The sequence below is a fragment of the Triturus cristatus genome, chromosome 1_2, assembly GCF_964204655.1.
Source record: "Triturus cristatus chromosome 1_2, aTriCri1.1, whole genome shotgun sequence".
In the NCBI taxonomy this organism is placed as follows: domain Eukaryota; kingdom Metazoa; phylum Chordata; class Amphibia; order Caudata; family Salamandridae; genus Triturus; species Triturus cristatus.
The window spans coordinates 1,172,607,625-1,172,627,963 of record NC_140580.1 but is presented as its reverse complement, the minus strand read 5'-3'; the positions used below and the strand labels follow the sequence as shown (position 1 = coordinate 1,172,627,963).

The 20,339-nt window shown below is 51.4% G+C and overlaps 1 protein-coding gene across 3 annotated transcripts in view; it reads left to right on the top strand.

Annotated features, from left to right (window-relative positions):
* PTPA (protein phosphatase 2 phosphatase activator) overlaps positions 1–20,339 on the top strand; it is a 725,494-nt gene that overhangs the window by 501,920 nt on the left and 203,235 nt on the right. The window lies entirely within an intron of this gene.

Genomic DNA, 20,339 nt, shown 5'->3' with positions numbered 1-20,339 from the left:
GTATGGCTAAAACCACTGCTAAAGTCAATAGTTGCAAAGGTGAGACCTATGGGCTTTGCCAAGACTTCTTTATTGTAGTCCTGAGAGGGGTTTGTCCTACTTGCTGCTGGGAAAGAGGTCCATATCTTGGAGGCACTCCCTGGAAAGGATTGATTCATTGTAGCCCTTGTCTTACCTCAAGCCACCCTTTGTCTACCTTTCTTCTTTCTTCTCTGTCTCTTACCATCTCTCACTTTCATCTACTTATCTCGCACCCCTCCATTCACCCTTTTATGTTCTGCCTTTTACACGTTTTTAGTTCCTTTTCCTTCCTCTTCTCCTTCCAATCTCTCCATCCTCTTACCCTGTTCCTCTTTTCTGCTGCCCTTCTCCTTCCCATCTGGCCCTCCTTTTACCAGTGACTTTACTTCTCTGAACCTTTCTTTGATCAGCTCATGTTCCTACTTTTAACCATTCCCTTGCTCCACTCTTTCTGCTCCTATTTACATTCCCTCCTTCTTCTCGCCAGCTTCTCTTCCTCATCTTTACCCCTCTTGTCCCTTCATTTGCTTGTTCCTTCCTTCTTTTCCATTGTTTCTTTTTCCTTTCCTCTTTTCTTCCTTTCTAATTTTCTTCACTTTCCTTTCATCTTTTTTCCTCTTTACTTCATATACGCTTTATCTTTTTCCTTCCCTCTTTAATTCACCTTGCTTCCCCTTCCCCTCCTTTCCCCCCTTTAGATTAGTCTTCTCCTTACACGTTTCCTCGTCTTTTACTTTTCTCCTCCCCTTTCCACTTCTCCACTTCCTTCCTTTCCACTACTTCTGTCTTCCAATCTCCTTTCACTTCCTTTTTTCCGCCTCCTCTCTCCCGTCCTTGCTTTTCGCTTTTGTGCCCTTCGTTCCTTTCCACCTTTTCTTCCTTTTTGACCTCTTCCATCACAACTATTAACCTCCCATTCCTCATATCTTTCCCTCTTCCTTTTCACTTCCCTTTTTTATTTTCTCCTATTTCCTTTGTACCATTTTCTCTCATTTCCTTTCATTTATGTGCACTCTTTCATTTCTCCGCTCCTTTTTTTTTTTTTGCAGTGTTCCCCTTACTCTGCCCTGCTTGTTGTTTTTTCCAGTTCCCATCCACTCTCTGCTCTCCTGTCCCTCCTCTTCGCTTTCACCTGTTTGTCTCCTGTCTCCACACCTCTGTGTTGACTTGTTTGTTGGGAAAATTGACCCGAAAGAAGTGCATAGAAGTGACAGTCTAGGTGGAGAGGTTTATAAACCTGAAGGGACTTGCCATTGCTTCAAGGGGGTGGCACCCTACATTGTAGGCGCCCTTGGCGGGTACAGTGGCTTCAGTTATGTTGGCTGTATGTTCCTTAAAGCCCTATTCATCCTCTTGGGAGATTCTAGGGTCCACACCCTAAATTGATCTCGTCTTTGGAGTCCAGCAGCTTCTACTTGCTCTCGGACTTTGCGGATGGCTTGCGTCCCTCGGGAAGCGATGGCACCGAGCCGTGCATAGGTCCCCCCGCTGCTCACAGGAGTTCCTTTTTATCCCCACATCTTTCTCTGCGCCTGCCCTTTTCACCAGTGTTCAGATTCCAAGGCCCTTCTATTGATAATGTCCGTTGTGTAGGAAGAACTCCTGCAGGCTTTCTTGGTGTAAAGTCCACTCTTAAGGCCCTCCACCTTGTGGAAGGCCCTGCTTTGGTATCTATTTTATAGGTTAGGAATCTGCAGTTAAGTTTCCACCAGAAGAATAAGTGAACACACCGTCGGTGACATTTGCTCTGGTAGGTACTCCACCTGACTGCATCTACCTCCTACTTGTATTCGTCATATGATCCCATTTTAGATTCCGCACACTGTCCACTAGTTGGACTCTTGCTCTGCTTATGAGGGAACAAAGGTTCTGTTGATCAACCTGAAAGTGCATAGGGATGGCGTCTTTATATGGCTGCTTGCATCACTTCCAGAAGTGGGGCAATAGAGCAGCAAAGCCAGAGGGTGGAACCCGTCGGCACATGTGGGGTGTTGCAGGAAGAATTTCTGGTTCTAGTGTGGCCCGGGGGAATTCATAAGGTAAGGAATCTGCAGTTGGATTATCCACTGAAGGAGCATTCCAAGAGGGAAGTAACCTCTTCATCATCTGGAGGACCCCTTCGGCCTCTTGTTTAACTTCACTTTGGAGTGAAAGGTTAACGTTAATGACTACAGTTGGGTTCTACACTTTCATCGACGTGGTGGGGGCCAGTTGGAGGTGGAGATGATTTGAGCTCGCAGAAACACAGTAGAAAAGCTGGACTGGTTTTAGTTCATGGAGTGGAGGCTGAGATGGTGTTAATCCGCAAACGCCATCAGGTGATGGTTCTACTTCACATTAGGAGAGGACCGAACGGCCTGTTTTAAAGAATAGGACGGCAGTGATTCTAGAGCACGCAAGAGGGGAGATATGGTTATACTTCAAAGGAGATATTTCGATTCCAGAGTCCCAGATGACGATTGACGCAGAGGTGATTCCTGTCCTGAGTTTAGAAGGACAGACGAAGTCCAGGGTTCAAACCTACTTCTAGTACCTAGAGGATATGGCTTCCTACAGAGTAAAAGAGAAGATGACTCTAGTTCATAGTAGATGAAAGAGAGATGCTTTTAGTACACACCAGCATGAGCTTCTTCTCGTCCATAGCAGTGGAGTTGGAGAAGTTTCCAGTTCACAGATGAGGAGAGTCAAGAATATCCTAGTGCTGAGAAGAAGTTGGGATCTGCTAGTTCAAAGAAAGGGGCTAAATCAGAGTGCTGCAGCTCAGAAGGTAGGCGTGGTTTGCTGTAGAGGAGGACACAGATGGCTCTAGCGCCAAGAAGCGGGTAGTGTGCTGCAGCTCAGAAGGTAGGCGTGGCTTGCTGTAGAGGAGGACACAGATGGCTCTAGCGCCAAGAAGCGGGTAGTGTGCTGCAGCTCAGAAGGTAGGCGTGGCTTGCTGTAGAGGAGGACACAGATGGCTCTAGCTCCAAAAAGCGGGTAGTGTGCTGGAGCTCAGAAGGTAGGCGTGGTTTGCTGTAGAGGAGGACACAGATGGCTCTAGCTCCAAAAAGCGGGTAGTGTGCTGGAGCTCAGAAGGTAGGCGTGGCTTGCTGTAGAGGAGGACACAGATGGCTCTAGCTCCAAAAAGCGGGTAGTGTGCTGGAGCTCAGAAGGTAGGCGTGGTTTGCTGTAGAGGAGGACACAGATGGCTCTAGCGCCAAGAAGCGGGTAGTGTGCTGGAGCTCAGAAGGTGGGCGTGGTTTGCTGTAGAGGAGGACACAGATGGCTCTAGCTCCAAACAGCGGGTAGTGTGCTGGAGCTCAGAAGGTGGGCGTGGCTTGCTGTAAAGGAGGACACAGATGGCTCTAGCTCCAAAAAGCGGGTAGTGTGCTGGAGCTCAGAAGGTAGGCGTGGCTTGCTGTAGAGGAGGACACAGATGGCTCTAGCTCCAAAAAGCGGGTAGTGTGTTGGAGCTCAGAAGGTACGCGTAGTTTGCTGTAGAGGAGGACACAGATGGCTCTTGCTCCAAAAAGCGGGTAGTGTGCTGGAGCTCAGAAGGTAGGCGTGGTTTGCTGTAGAGGAGGACACAGATGGCTCTAGCTCCAAGAAGCGGGTAGTGTGCTGGAGCTCAGAAGGTGGGCGTGGTTTGCTGTAGAGGAGGACACAGATGGCTCTAGCTCCAAACAGCGGGTAGTGTGCTGGAGCTCAGAAGGTGGGCGTGGCTTACTGTAGAGGAGGACACAGATGGCTCTAGCTCCAAACAGCGGGTAGTGTGCTGGAGCTCAGAAGGTGGGCGTGGCTTGCTGTAGAGGAGGACACAGATGGCTCTAGCTCCAAAAAGCGGGTAGTGTGCTGCAGCTCAGAAGGTAGGCGTGGTTTGCTGTAGAGGAGGACACAGATGGCTCTAGCTCCAAACAGCGGGTAGTGTGCTGGAGCTCAGAAGGTGGGCGTGGCTTGCTGTAGAGGAGGACACAGATGGCTCTAGCTCCAAAAAGCGGGTAGTGTGCTGCAGCTCAGAAGGTAGGCGTGGTTTGCTGTAGAGGAGGACACAGATGGCTCTAGCTCCAAAAAGCGGGTAGTGTGCTGCAGCTCAGAAGGTAGGCGTGGTTTGCTGTAGAGGAGGACACAGATGGCTCTAGCTCCAAAAAGCGGGTAGTGTGCTGCAGCTCAGAAGGTAGGCGTGGCTTGCTGTAGAGGAGGACACAGATGGCTCTAGCTCCAAAAAGCGGGTAGTGTGCTGGAGCTCAGAAGGTAGGCGTGGTTTGCTGTAGAGGAGGACACAGATGGCTCTAGCTCCAAGAAGCAGGTAGTGTGCTGGAGCTCAGAAGGTAGGCGTGGTTTGCTGTAGAGGAGGACACAGATGGCTCTAGCTCCAAAAAGCGGGTAGTGTGCTGGAGCTCAGAAGGTGGGCGTGGCTTGCTGTAGAGGAGGACACAGATGGCTCTTGCTCCAAAAAGCGGGTAGTGTGCTGGAGCTCAGAAGGTAGGCGTGGCTTGCTGTAGAGGAGGACACAGATGGCTCTAGCTCCAAAAAGCGGGTAGTGTGCTGGAGCTCTGAAGGTGGGCGTGGCTTGCTGTAGAGGAGGACACAGATGGCTCTTGCTCCAAGAAGCGGGTAGTGTGCGGGAGCTCAGAAGGTGGGCGTGGCTTGCTGTAGAGGAGGACACAGATGGCTCTAGCTCCAAAAAGCGGGTAGTGTGCTGGAGCTCAGAAGGTGGGCGTGGTTTGCTGTAGAGGAGGACACCGATGGCTCTAGCTCCAAAAAGCAGGTAGTGTGCTGGAGCTCAGAAGGTGGGCGTGGCTTGCTGTAGAGGAGGACACAGATGGCTCTAGCGCCAAGAAGCGGGTAGTGTGCTGGAGCTCAGAAGGTAGGCGTGGCTTGCTGTAGAGGACACACATGGCTCTAGCTCCAAAAAGCGGGTAGTGTGCTGGAGCTCAGAAGGTAGGCGTGGCTTGCTGTAGAGGAGGACACAGATGGCTCTAGCTCCAAAAAGCGGGTAGTGTGCTGGAGCTCAGAAGGTGGGCGTGGCTTGCTGTAGAGGAGGACACAGATGGCTCTTGCTCCAAAAAGCGGGTAGTGTGCTGGAGCTCAGAAGGTGGGCGTGGCTTGCTGTAGAGGAGGACACAGATGGCTCTAGCTCCAAAAAGCGGGTAGTGTGCTGGAGCTCAGAAGGTATGCGTGGTTTGCTGAAGAGGAGGACACAGATGGCTCTTGCTCCAAAAAGCGGGTAGTGTGCTGGAGCTCAGAAGGTGGGCGTGGCTTGCTGTAGAGGAGGACACAGATGGCTCTTGCTCCAAAAAGCGGGTAGTGTGCTGGAGCTCAGATGGTAGGTGTGGCTTGCTGTAGAGGAGGACACAGATGGCTCTAGCTCCAAAAAGCGGGTAGTGTGCTGGAGCTCAGAAGGTGGGCGTGGCTTGCTGTAGAGGAGGACACAGATGGCTCTTGCTCCAAAAGCGGGTAGTGTGCTGGAGCTCAGAAGGTGGGCGTGGCTTGCTGTAGAGGAGGACACAGATGGCTCTTGCTCCAAAAAGCGGGTAGTGTGCTGGAGCTCAGAAGGTAGGCGTGGCTTGCTGTAGAGGAGGACACAGATGGCTCTAGCTCCAAAAAGCGGGTAGTGTGCTGGAGCTCAGAAGGTGGGCGTGGCTTGCTGTAGAGGAGGACACAGATGGCTCTTGCTCCAAGAAGCGGGTAGTGTGCTGGAGCTCAGAAGGTAGGCAGGTGGTTTGCTGTAGAGGAGGACACAGATGGCTCTAGCTCCAAAAAGCAGGTAGTGTGCTGGAGCTCAGAAGGTAGGCGTGGTTTGCTATAGAGGAGGACAAAGATGGCTCTAGCTCCAAAAAGCGGGTAGTGTGCTGGAGCTCAGAAGGTGGGCGTGGCTTGCAGTAGAGGAGGACACAGATGGCTCTTGCTCCAAGAAGCGGGTAGTGTGCTGGAGCTCAGAAGGTATGCGTGGTTTGCTGTAGAGGAGGACACAGATGGATCTAGCTCCAAAGAGCGGGTAGTGTGCTGGAGCTCAGAAGGTATGCGTTGTTTGCTGTAGAGGAGGACACACATGGCTCTAGCTCCAAACAGCGGGTAGTGTGCTGGAGCTCAGATGGTAGGTGTGGCTTGCAGTAGAGGAGGACACAGATGGCTCTAGCTCCAAAAAGCGGGTAGTGTGCTGGAGCTCAGAAGGTGGGCGTGGCTTGCTGTAGAGGAGGACACAGATGGCTCTAGCTCCAAAAAGCGGGTAGTGTGCTGGAGCTCAGAAGGTGGGCGTTGCTTGCTGTAGAGGAGGACACAGATGGCTCTTGCGCCAAAAAGCGGGTAGTGTGCTGGAGCTCAGAAGGTGGGCGTGGCTTGCTGTAGAGGAGGACACAGATGGCTCTTGCTCCAAAAAGCGGGTAGTGTGCTGGAGCTCAGAAGGTAGACGTGGCTTGCTGTAGAGGACACACATGGCTCTAGCTCCAAAAAGCGGGTAGTGTGCTGGAGCTCAGAAGGTGGGCGTGGCTTGCTGTAGAGGAGGACACAGATGGCTCTAGCTCCAAAAAGCGGGTAGTGTGCTGGAGCTCAGAAGGTATGCGTGGTTTGCTGAAGAGGAGGACACAGATGGCTCTTGCTCCAAAAAGCGGGTAGTGTGCTGGAGCTCAGAAGGTAGGCGTGGCTTGCTGTAGAGGAGGACACAGATGGCTCTAGCTCCAAAAAGCGGGTAGTGTGCTGGAGCTCAGAAGGTGGGCGTGGCTTGCTGTAGAGGAGGACACAGATGGCTCTTGCTCCAAAAAGCGGGTAGTGTGCTGGAGCTCAGAAGGTGGGCGTGGCTTGCTGTAGAGAAGGACACAGATGGCTCTTGCTCCAAAAAGCGGGTAGTGTGCTGGAGCTCAGAAGGTAGGCATGGCTTGCTGTAGAGGAGGACACAGATGGCTCTAGCTCCAAAAAGCGGGTAGTGTGCTGGAGCTCAGAAGGTGGGCGTGGCTTGCTGTAGAGGAGGACACAGATGGCTCTTGCTCCAAGAAGCTGGTAGTGTGCTGGAGCTCAGAAGGTAGGCGTGGTTTGCTGTAGAGGAGGACACAGATGGCTCTAGCTCCAAAAAGCGGGTAGTGTGCTGGAGCTCAGAAGGTAGGCGTGGTTTGCTGTAGAGGAGGACACAGATGGCTCTAGATCCAAAAAGCGGGTAGTGTGCTGGAGCTCAGAAGGTGGGCGTGGCTTGCAGTAGAGGAGGACACAGATGGCTCTTGCTCCAAGAAGCGGGTAGTGTGCTGGTGCTCAGAAGGTATGCGTGGTTTGCTGTAGAGGAGGACACAGATGGCTCTAGCTGTCGCAGTCCAACGTCCTCAGGGTCGCACGATGCTGTAAGGGGTCCACCTCCTGATAACCCCATGGTCTGGTATTTGTATGACAGACACAGAAGGGTGATCAGGCGAGGGAAGGAAAGGAAGGGAACTGCGGGGAGGGAGATCTGAAAGAGAAAGCACAAGCGTTTTGGTTAGGACAACCCCTAAAGCCCCCTTACTCCACGTGTTCCCTATCTTTCCCCTGCTGTACCTGTAAATTAAAGAGGGCACTCCTGCCTGGCGGACCTGGAGAGCCGAGGATCAAGACTGTTCAGAACCTAGAGAAAGGGACACGGTTTAGCCTGCGAATACCCCCTATAGGCAACAGCCCTCTGGTCCTCTCCCAGAACAAACGGACATACCACAAATCTGGAACCTCGGGTATAACAGGGGGAGGGGATGGACGTATGCCAGAAGTCTCCTCTCCGCCCCTGTTTATAAGACAAAGAAACAATTGAGGTGCAGCGAAGCGTCAGACCATAATGCTGCCTGCCGCTACTTCCACGGATTCTGCACGAACCCAGAGCGCTATTCCCATACTTCTGGGAGGGCGCTAGCCAAAGGCAAAATCCCCTCAGCGTCTCGGGGGCAATTCCTCCGATAATCCAGCGGGCGTGCCTTGCACTGTTCCCCTGGAAGGATTCTCACTGTTGCATGAACAAGGGGCGACTCTGCTCCTTCGAGTCGCTAAGTACAACTGAACATGACCATCATCAGTAGTTTACACCGCCACAGCGGTTCCGCAATGCCACGGAAGGCGCCCAACGGAACCGCAGCGGTAAAGTCACAAACTTGCTCTTCGCAAGGACCGGGAACACTACTCGCTACAATGTAACACAATCAGCGCAAATGCAAGGTTGGTGCAGAGCACCCCTACCAGCACGCCAATCGTCCTCACTCGAACACGTCCTCGCGGGAACCTGGAACCAAAATAACCGGCACCCGCTCGATGCCGGATGTTCCCTTTTCTGCATCTTCGCTACGTGCGTGATGACGTTGGAGCGTCATCACGCAATGCGCACCGGGACTTGTAGTTCTTTCTCTCCCGTGTGCCTCGGGCTGTCAGTGCTCTCCTGTGAGCCACAACAGTACATCCCTCCCCCGAAGAGCACTGACATAAACAAGCTTTCGTGGGATGTTTTTTGTGGAACAGGGCAAAAAGCCTAGGCGCGTGGACCTGGGATGCAGGTTCCCAAGAGTTTTCTTCCTCACCGTATCCCTCCCAAGCAAGGAGATACCATAGCCTGTTGCGGTATATCTTGGAGTCAAGCACCCTCCTCACCTCATACTCTGCTTCGCTATGCACTACCACTGGGGCTGGTTTACGAGTGGGCCCCACTAGAGCAGGTTTCACCAGGGAGACATGGAATGCAGGATGGATGCGTAACGTAGAAGGCAAGGATAGTTTCACCACCACCGGGTTCACCAGTTTAAGCACTCGATAGGGACCTATGAATTTGGGATTAAAAATGCTGAAACGTTTGAAACGTATGTGCTTTGTGGACAACCACACGTAGTCTCCCACTTTATAAATAGGCCCTGACCTCCTGTGCTTGTCTGCGGATGCCTTGTAGCTGCGTTTTGCGGCCCTCAGATTGCTCTTTGCTATTCGTAGATTTGCCTGTATGCGGTCTATCCTACTCTGCGCCTCAGGTACCTTTGCAACGTGTGCTGGGTTCAGGAAGGGGGAAAACCAAGGATGGAACCCATAAGAGCAAAAAAAAGGCGTAAGTTTGGTGGACGTGTGCGTAGCGCTGTTATATGCCACCTCCGCTAACCATAGGAAATCCACCCACTCGTTATCTGAAGCGTTGGAGTAACACCTCAGGTACTGCTTGAGGGTTTGGTTAACCCGCTCTGTTTGTCCATCCGTCTGCGGGTGGAAGCTGGTGGATATGTTGGATTCGATTCCCAAGGCTGAACACCAGGCCTTCCAGAAATGGGCTGTGAACTGTCCGCCTCTATCTGAGACAATCTTCCTTGGCAATCCGTGTAAGCGTACCACGTTCTCCAGGAGCAAGTGTGCCAACTGACCTGACGAGGGCAGCGTCTTACAAGCGACGAAGTGCGCCATTTTAGTTAAGTAATCCACCACCACCGTGATCACCGTGCATCCTTTATCCCGAGGCATGCCCACTATAATGTCTACTGAGATGTTCTCCCAAGGGAGGTCAGGTGTGGGGAGAGGTTGCAGTAAGCCAGCTTGTTTGGTATGGGTTGCCTTCATTTGATTGCACACTCCACATTCCTGGACCCATGTGAACACGTCTTTCCTTACCGAAGGCCACCAGAACTGTCTTAGGATCCTGTCAAGTGTTTTGTCCCGGCCATTGTGGCCAGCGCAGGGCAGGTGATGGCACCATTTGAACGCTTGCAGCCTTAACGATCTGATGGGAAGGAGCAGTTGTTTTCCTCGTAGCGGGAGTCCCTGTACCTGTTTCCACTCTGGATTTTCGTGCAGCCAGTTCTTCCATTTAGTTGTTCGACAGTTCAATGCTACACTCCGTAAGAACGGATCCGTGCACGTAGCCCCTATGACATGATCGGGGCTGATGATGGCCCCTTTAGTACCCGCTACGGTGCTGTCCTGGGATGCTTGCCGGGATAACGCGTCTGCTTTCCTGTTATCCTTTCCGGGTCTGTAAGTGACAATAAAATTGTACCCTGCAAAAAAGAGGGTCCATCTCAGTTGACGGGGTGTGAGGTGTCTGGCAGCCGTCATGAACTGTAAATTCCTGTGGTCGGTGTAAACCGTAACCACATGTCTGGCACCCATCAAGTGATGCCTCCATTCACTGAAGGCGTTCTTGATGGCTAGCAGCTCCTTTTCTGCATTATTGTAGTTGCATTCAGCGGGGTTCAATATTCGGGACATGTAAGCCACCGGATGTAGGCGTCCTGTTTCGCAATGTCTTTGTGACAAGACGGCTCCCACCGCTGTATCGGACGCGTCTGCCTCCACTATGAAGGGGTATTCCGGATGAGCATGAGCCAACACTGGGGCTGTCGAAAAGGCCTCCTTTAGCTCTTCGAACCCCTTTTGGGCCTCGGCAGTCCACTGAAACGTCGACTGTTTACGCAGGAGCAACGTAAGAGGGGTCGCCAAGTCCGAGAAGTGGTCAATAAACCGACGATAAAAGTTAGCAAACCCCAGGAAACATTGTACATCCCTGAGGTTCCGGGGGGTTGGCCATTCTTTTACAGCCAGCACCTTCCTTTCCGACATTTCCTGGCCCCAGGGGGTGAGGTTTACTCCTAGGAACTCCACCGATGTTACCCCAAATTCACACTTACTGATCTTGCAGAATAAGTGATGTCGTCTCAGGGTTTGGAGAATGGTCTTAACGTGGTGTGTATGAGCTTGAGTGTCCGTAGAGTAAATCAAGATGTCGTCTATGTAACATATGACGAAGTGGTCCAGGTATTCCCGTAGAACATCGTTCAAGAAAAACTGAAAGGCCGCTGGGGCGTTGCACAGCCCAAACGGCATCACCAAGTATTCATAGAGACCGAAGCGTGTTTTAAATGCGGTCTTCCACTCGTCTCCTCTCCTCATACGGACCAGATGATAAGCCCCTTTTAGGTCAAGGTGCGTGTATATCACCGCCTCCTTTACCTGCTCCAGCAGGACATTGATTAAGGGAAGGGGGTACCGGTTCTTCACTGTAACGGCGTTTAAGGCCCGGTAGTCCACGCACGCGCGCAGCTCGCCGTTCGCCTTAGGAATAAAAAAAAGAGGCGACGCCGCGGGAGATTTTGACACTCGTATAAAGCCCAAGCTCAAGTATTTCTCCAGATACTCCTTGAGATGTTTATGTTCGGGCTCCGTCAGGGCATATACTCGTCCAACGGGAACCACTGCTCCGGGAATTAAATCGATTTGACAATCGTACGATCGATGCGGCGGTAAGACCTCGGCCTTGTCTTCATTAAAGACGTCCTCGTATTCTTTGTATGCCTGTGGCAAGGTAACAGCATGTTCCACTGCAGTTGCCACCTGATAACAGATAGCCAAGGAGGTGGCTGGATTTGTGGGTGAGACGTAGCAATTTGCTAAGCAATAGGCTGAGGAATATAACAAGGTCTTCTCCTGCCAGTTTATGAGCGGGTTGTGGAGACATAGCCACGGCAATCCCAGAATTAATCCGTAATGGGGTGCGGGTATGACATTGAAGGAAAGAAGTTCCTGATGCGCAGTCCCCTGTCTCATCGTTAAAGGCCCCGTATGGTATCTCACTGGACCGGAATCCAACATCTTCCCATCCACGGCGAAAACCATCTCAGGCTTGCTTTTCTCCTGCAAAGTGATTCCGAGCCTTCCTACCTGGGCTTGATCCATAAAACACCCCGTGGCCCCTGAATCCACCAATGCGTTAACCGGGATCCACTCTTCGTCCACCAGGAGGTGCACTTCGACGAAGAGATGGTGTTTGTTGTGCAATTGTACGTCTTCCAAAGAAGGGATATGCATGACGCTCAAAGGACTCCCTTCCTCTTCCCTTAAGCCAAGTCGTTTCCCACAGGGGAGCCTTGTGATCGGGTTACCGCGGCCTTTTGTTCTGGTCGGGAGACCTTTGGCCTTAGGCCACACTCCCGTATGAAGTGTCCTTTTCGCCCACAGTACAGGCACAGCCCTCGCTTCCTCCGGCAGTCTCTTTCTTCCGCTGAGAGTGGGGATCGCACAGCGCCTATTTCCATGGGCTCTGTTTTGTTCTGCATCGCGGAGTTTGTTGATCTGGAGTAGTCCGCAATCTGCACGGGTTTCTCCCTCCTTCTGTGTTCCCCTTTTCTTTCGCTCATGTGATGATCCAGTCTTAGGACTAAACTAATGAGGGCTTCACAGGAGGTGGGCTGTGGGTCGATCTGAGCCAACACATCCTTCATGTCTTCACTCAATCCCTGGTGAAAGATGGCTGCATGTTTCCCTTCAGGCCACTCAGTTTCCGTGATCAGTCTCCGAAAGTCGTTGAGATAGGAGATGACATCCCTATTGCCCTGTCGCAACTCCAGGAGATCTCTGTCGGCCGAGAGCGTGGCCGCTCGTCGATTAAAGGTTTTCTCGAATTCAAACAAGAAGGCGTTCCAGTCATATAAGAGTTGGTCGTCTCTCCTCACCAAGGGAACAGCCCATTGTGCAGCGTCTCCGGACAAATAAGACAACAAGAAGGCGACTTTCGAATGGTTAGTGTTGAAAGCCCTGGCCTTGCAAGTGAAATGCAGCATCACCTGTGCGAGAAAGACCTGTAATTTCCCGCTGTCCCCGCTATACCTTTCGGGGGTGGCTAGTGGAACAGGCGTGGGGATTTCAACCACCACAGGGGCGGCTGGGGTTGAGCGGGGGGGGCCCGCGTCAAAGGGATTACGCTCCAAGCGGTTGACCTGCGCCTGTAGTGTGGCAGTTTCTGTTCACGAGGCGACTACCTCGGCCTGTAATAGGGCCAAAGCAGCCAATACGTCCTCTAAGGTGGCCATCCCACCGTGCGACTGGGAGGACTACTATTCGTGGGCCGGTTATTTTGTCGCAGTCCAACGTCCTCAGGGTCGCACGATGCTGTAAGGGGTCCACCTCCTGATAACCCCTTGGTCTGGTATTTGTATGACAGACACAGAAGGGTGATCAGGCGAGGGAAGGAAAGGAAGGGAACTGCGGGGAGGGAGATCTGAAAGAGAAAGCACAAGCGTTTTGGTTAGGACAACCCCTAAAACCCCCTTACTCCACGTGTTCCCTATCTTTCCCCTGCTGTACCTGTAAATTAAAGAGGGCACTCCTGCCTGGCGGACCCGGAGAGCCGAGGATCAAGACTGTTCAGAACCTAGAGAAAGGGACACGGTTTAGCCTGCGAATACCCCCTATAGGCAACAGCCCTCTGGTCCTCTCCCAGAACAAACGGACATACCACAAATCTGGAACCTCGGGTATAACAGGGGGAGGGAATGGACGTATGCCAGAAGTCTCCTCTCCGCCCCTGTTTATAAGACAAAGAAACAATTGAGGTGCAGCGAAGCGTCAGACCATAATGCTGCCTGCCGCTACTTCCACGGATTCTGCACGAACCCAGAGCGCTATTCCCATACTTCTGGGAGGGCGCTAGCCAAAGGCAAAATCCCCTCAGCGTCTCGGGGGCAATTCCTCCGATAATCCAGCGGGCGTGCCTTGCACTGTTCCCCTGGAAGGATTCTCACTGTTGCATGAATAAGGGACGACTCTGCTCCTTCGAGTCGCTAAGTACAACTGAACATGACCATCATCAGTAGTTTACACCGCCACAGCGGTTCCGCAATGCCACGGAAGGCGCCCAACGGAACCGCAGCGGTAAAGTCACAAACTTGCTCTTCGCAAGGACCGGGAACACTACTCGCTACAATGTAACACAATCAGCGCAAATGCAAGGTTGGTGCAGAGCACCCCTACCAGCACGCCAATCGTCCTCACTCGAACACGTCCTCGCGGCAACCTGGAACCAAAATAACCGGCACCCGCTCGATGCCGGATGTTCCCTTTTCTGCATCTTCGCTACGTGCGTGATGACGTTGGAGCGTCATCACGCAATGCGCACCGGGACTTGTAGTTCTTTCTCTCCCGTGTGCCTCGGGCTGTCAGTGCTCTCCTGTGAGCCACAACACTAGCTCCAAAGAGCGGGTAGTGTGCTGGAGCTCAGAAGGTATGCGTGGTTTGCTGTAGAGGAGGACACACATGGCTCTAGCTCCAAACAGCGGGTAGTGTGCTGGAGCTCAGATGGTAGGTGTGGCTTGCAGTAGAGGAGGACACAGATGGCTCTTGCGCCAAAAAGCGGGTAGTGTGCTGGAGCTCAGAAGGTAGGCGTGGCTTGCTGTAGAGGAGGACACAGATGGCTCTAGCTCCAAAAAGCGGGTAGTGTGCTGGAGCTCAGAAGGTGGGCGTGGCTTGCTGTAGAGGAGGACACAGATGGCTCTTGCTCCAAGAAGCGGGTAGTGTGCTGGAGCTCAGAAGGTGGGCGTGGCTTGCTGTAGAGGAGGACACAGATGGCTCTAGCTCCAAAAAGCGGGTAGTGTGCTGGAGCTCAGAAGGTGGGCGTGGTTTGCTGTAGAGGAGGACACCGATGGCTCTAGCTCCAAAAAGCAGGTAGTGTGCTGGAGCTCAGAAGGTGGGTGTGGCTTGCTGTAGAGGAGGACACAGATGGCTCTAGCTCCAAAAAGCGGGTAGTGTGCTGGAGCTCAGAAGGTAGGCGTGGCTTGCTGTAGAGGAGGACACAGATGGCTCTTGCTCCAAAAAGCGGGTAGTGTGCTGGAGCTCAGAAGGTGGGCGTGGCTTGCTGTAGAGGAGGACACAGATGGCTCTAGCGCCAAGAAGCGGGTAGTGTGCTGGAGCTCAGAAGGTAGGCGTGGCTTGCTGTAGAGGAGGACACAGATGGCTCTAGCGCCAAGAAGCGGGTAGTGTGCTGGAGCTCAGAAGGTAGGCGTGGCTTGCTGTAGAGGAGGACACAGATGGCTCTAGCTCCAAAAAGCGGGTAGTGTGCTGGAGCTCAGAAGGTGGGCGTGGCTTGCTGTAGAGGAGGACACAGATGGCTCTAGCGCCAAGAAGCGGGTAGTATGCTGGAGCTCAGAAGGTGGGCGTGGCTTGCTGTAGAGGAGGACTCAGATGGCTCTACCGCCAAGAAGCGGGTAGTGTGCTGGAGCTCAGAAGGTAGGCGTGGCTTGCTGTAGAGGAGGACACAGATGGCTCTAGCTCCAAAAAGCGGATAGTGTGCTGCAGCTCAGAAGGTAGGCGTGGTTTGCTGTAGAGGAGGACACACATGGCTCTAGCTCCAAATAGCGGGTAGTGTGCTTGAGCTCAGAAGGTGGGCGTGGCTTGCTGTAGAGGAGGACACAGATGGCTCTAGCTCCAAAAAGCGGGTAGTGTGCTGGAGCTCAGAAGGTAGGCGTGGTTTGCTGTAGAGGAGGACACAGATGGCTCTAGCTCCAAAAAGCGGGTAGTGTGCTGGAGCTCAGAAGGTAGGCGTGGCTTGCTGTAGAGGAGGACACAGATGGCTCTAGCTCCAAAAAGCGGGTAGTGTGCTGGAGCTCAGAAGGTGGGCGTGGCTTGCTGTAGAGGAGGACACAGATGGCTCTAGCGCCAAGAAGCGGGTAGTGTGCTGGAGCTCAGAAGGTAGGCGTGGCTTGCTGTAGAGGAGGACACAGATGGCTCTAGCGCCAAGAAGCGGGTAGTGTGCTGGAGCTCAGAAGGTAGGCGTGGCTTGCTGTAGAGGAGGACACAGATGGCTCTAGCGCCAAGAAGCGGGTAGTGTGCTGGAGCTCCTAAAGGCTGGAGATGCTTGTAATGTGCAGTTGAGAAGAGTAGAGACTGTTTTAGTTTACTGAATAGCAGTGATAAAAAGCATGGAAGTTAGTTCAGTAGGTGTCAACAAACCAAGAATAGACTACCCACTGTGAAAAGTGAATCTAACAAAAACGTAAGAGTAATCAATAGAACAATTTCTTCTGTTAGCCTCAAGTCCTTGGGTTGTGTTGTGATGCAATATGATGGTTTGTAGCTATGATGAGAGCAAACATTTGTTGAAGCTTGGATTAGGGGGTAGTGTTGCGATTAGGGTTATAGTGACGGTCATTATTAAGGTAAGCTAAATAGTCATGGTTTCATTTAGGTTAAGAGTTAGAATACGTTCGAGAGTAAGGATTCAGGTTAGAAATAGAGTTAGAGTCAGTTAGGAAAGAGTAAGTAAGGGAGAGGAGGAATACAGCCCCACTTCCATTGCAGCAAGTTTATTGTAACTGGTAAAGTCATATTTAGGTCTGCTCGTGGCGTTGAGGAGGAGAAGGTTCATTGTGAGGGATTTCCTCTAATGACTTGATCCATAGTTTGTTTTAGCCCAAACAAAAAGTGTAGATGGTTCTGTTTTTTAACACAACTACACATTGGTAGTAGGCCGCATTTAGTTATGGTTAGATCAGAGTTTCCATTGAAAAGCACATTTTTGATTTCTTAATTTTGCCGCCATTTGTCAAATCTACACAACATTTTTGCTATAAAAGCGTTAATCTGATTTACATTTTAATTTCTGGTAGGATTCTTTGCTCTCAGATAGAGAACAAAATGACTGAAGGGAATTACGTCAGACTTAGCATGGCAATAGAAAATAACTCTAGGAATTGCCTTTTCTTAGGTTGGTGTAAAGCTGTTCACTAGTTTTTGACAAATTGGCATGTAAAATTCTTTTTGTGTGCTAGAAAGGCATACAAATAGAAATATCTTCACTGTTGCCACAGGCAAAGCACAAATATTTGCTTTGCTTATTCCTCTATAGTTGCTTGATGTATTTGGCAGATGTTTACATTACTTTTGCTATTTTGACACTTGTACAGATTTTTCAATGGGATACAAAGTTAAAAGGGGTCATGTATAGAAAAGGTGTTCCCTTGCTAATAATTAGCAGCATTTGGTGAATCCATATGAACTTGGCAGACATTCTGTGGAAGTGGCCGGTTCATGCAGATTGAAATAGGATGAGCAAAAAACCTCTTCATGTGCCAATAACTTTGGCACTCTCTCATGAATCAGTATGAAAGTTGGCAGGCTGTTGGCACTGTAAGCCTAGAATCTCTGGTGTCATATGTGGCCAGCAAGGAGGAAGACGGGCACAAAGATAAATAGTAGGTAGGCTGTAAAACATCCTTCGTTTGCTTATAGGTGGAATTATACAGATATGCACAACTCTTGGCAGGCCATGTTTACCTTACTCCTGAGATTTCGGGTTTCATGAAAGTCTCTCGGGGCACTTGTTAGGAAGGTGAAGGCAGCGATTCTCATTCAGACCCTCAGAGGAATCTTTGCTGTGCAAGTTTTTTGGAGCACTTGTTAAGAAGGTGAATTCAGCGATGCTCATTCGAACCCTCAGAGGAATCTTTGCCGTGCAAGTCTCTTGGGGCACTTGTTAAGAAGGTGAATTCAGCGATGCTCATTCGAACCCCCAGAGGAATCTCTGCCGTGCAAGTCTCTCGGGGCACTTGTTAGGAAGGTGAAGTCAGCGATTCTCAGTCGAACTCCATGGGAATCTTTGCTGTGCAAGTCTCTCAGGGGCACTTGTTGGGAAGGCGAAATCAGGGATTCTGATTCAAACTCCCAGAAGAATCTTTGCCCTGCAAGTCTCTTGTTAAGAAGGTGAAAGCTTCCATAGGAATCTCTGCCGTGCCAGTCTCTCTGGGCACTTGTTAGGAAGGTGAACGCAGGGATTCTCATTCGAACCCCCAGAGGAATCTCTGCCGTGCCAGTCTCTCGGGGCACTTGTTAGGAAGGTGGAAGCAGGGTTTCTCATTCGAACTCCATAGGAATCTTTGCCGTGCAAGTCTCTCAGGGGCACTTGTTAGGGAGCTAGGAATGCTCTTTCGAACCCCCAGAGGAATCTCTGCCGTGCAAGTCTCTCAGGGGCACTTGTTAGGAAGGTGAAAGCAGGGATTCTCATTCGAACTCCAGAGGAATGTTTGCCGTGCAAGTCTCTCAGGGGCACTTGTTAGGGAGCTAGGAATGCCCTTTCGAACCCCCAGAGGAATCTTTGCCGTGCAAGTCTCTCAGGGGCACTTGTTAGGGAGCTAGGAATGCTCTTTCGAACCCCCAGAGGAATCTTTGCCGTGCAAGTCTCTCAGGGGCACTTGTTAGGGAGCTAGGAATGCTCTTTCGAACCCCCAGAGGAATCTCTGCCGTGCAAGTCTCTCAGGGGCACTTGTTAGGAAGGTAAAAGCAGGGATTCTCATTCAAACTCCAGAGGAATCTTTGCCGTGCAAGTCTCTCAGGGGCACTTGTTAGGGAGCTAGGAATGGTCTTTCGAACCCCCAGAGGAATCTCTGCCGTGCAAGTCTCTCAGGGGCACTTGTTAGGGAGCTAGGAATGCTCTTTCGAACCCCCAGAGGAATCTCTGCCGTGCAAGTCTCTCTGGGCACTTGTTAGGAAGGTGAAAGCAGGGATTCTCATTCGAACTCCCTAGGAATCTTTGCCGTGCAAGTCTCTCAGGGGCACTTGTTAGGGAGCTAGGAATGCTCTTTCGAACCCCCAGAGGAATCTCTGCCGTGCAAGTCTCTCTGGGCACTTGTTAGGAAGGTGAAAGCAGGGATTCTCATTCGAACTCCCTAGGAATCTTTGCCGTGCAAGTCTCTTGGGGCACTTGTTAGGAAGGTGAAAGCAGGAATTCTCATTCGAACTCCAGAGGAATCTTTGCCGTGCAAGCCTCTCTGGGCACTTGTTAGGAAGGTGAAAGCAGGGATTCTCATTCGAACTCCAGAGGAATCTTTGCCGTGCAAGTCTCTCAGGGGCACTTGTTAGGAAGGTGAAAGCAGGGATTCTCATTCAAACTCCAGAGGAATCTTTGCCGTGCAAGTCTCTCGGGGGCACTTGTTAGGAAGGTGAAAGCAGGGATTCTCATTCGAACTCCAGAGGAATGTTTGCCGTGCAAGTCTCTCGGGGGCACTTGTTAGGAAGGTGAAAATAGGGATTCTCATTCGAACCCCCAGAGGAATCTTTGCAGTGCAAGTCTCTCGGGGGCACTTGTTAGGAAGGTGAAAGCAGGGATTCTCATTCGAACTCCAGAGGAATCTTTGCCGTGCAAGTCTCTCGGGGGCACTTGTTAGGAAGGTGAAAGCAGGGATTCTCATTCGAACTCCAGAGGAATGTTTGCCGTGCAAGTCTCTCGGGGGCACTTGTTAGGAAGGTGAAAGCAGGGATTCTCATTCGAACTCCAGAGGAATCTTTGCCGTGCAAGTCTCTCGGGGGCACTTGTTAGGAAGGTGAAAGCAGGGATTCTCATTCGAACTCCAGAGGAATGTTTGCCGTGCAAGTCTCTCGGGGGCATAATAAAGGTGAAAGCAGGGATTCTGATTCAAACTCCCAGAGGAATCTTTGCCATGCAAGTCTCTCAGGGGCACTTGTTAGGAAGGTGAACGCAGGGATTCTCATTCAAACTCCAGAGGAATCTTTGCCGTGCAAGTCTCTCAGGGGCACTTGTTAGGAAGGTGAAGGCAGCGATTCTCATTCAGACCCTCAGAGGAATCTTTGCCGTGCAAGTCTCTCAGGGGCACTTGTTAGGAAGGTGAACGCAGGGATTCTCATTCAAACTCCAGAGGAATCTTTGCCGTGCAAGTCTCTCAGGGGCACTTGTTAGGAAGGTGAAGGCAGCGATTCTCATTCAGACCCTCAGAGGAATCTTTGCCGTGCAAGTCTCTCAGGGGCACTTGTTAGGAAGGTGAACGCAGGGATTCTCATTCAAACTCCAGAGGAATCTTTGCCGTGCAAGTCTCTCAGGGGCACTTGTTAGGAAGGTGAAAGCAGGGATTCTCATTCAAACTCCAGAGGAATCTTTGCCGTGCAAGTCTCTCAGGGGCACTTGTTAGGAAGGTGAAAGCAGGGATTCTCATTCGAACCCCCAGAGGAATCTTTGCTGTGCAAGTCTCTCAGGAGCACTTGTTAGGAAGGCGAAAGCAGGGATTCTCATTCGAACTTCAGAGGAATGTTTGCCGTGCAAGTCTCTCGGGGGCATAATAAAGGTGAAAGCAGGGATTCTGATTCAAACTCCCAGAGGAATCTTTGCCATGCAAGTCTCTCAGGGGCACTTGTTAGGAAGGTGAACGCAGGGATTCTCATTCAAACTCCAGAGGAATCTTTGCCGTGCAAGTCTCTCAGGGGCACTTGTTAGGAAGGTGAAGGCAGCGATTCTCATTCAGACCCTCAGAGGAATCTTTGCCGTGCAAGTCTCTCAGGGGCACTTGTTAGGAAGGTGAAGGCAGCGATTCTCATTCAGGCCCTCAGAGGAATCTTTGCCGTGCAAGTCTCTCAGGGGCACTTGTTAGGAAGGTGAACGCAGGGATTCTCATTCAAACTCCAGAGGAATCTTTGCCGTGCAAGTCTCTCAGGGGCACTTGTTAGGAAGGTGAACGCAGGGATTCTCATTCAAACTCCAGAGGAATCTTTGCCGTGCAAGTCTCTCAGGGGCACTTGTTAGGAAGGTGAAAGCAGGGATTCTCATTCGAACCCCCAGAGGAATCTTTGCTGTGCAAGTCTCTCAGGAG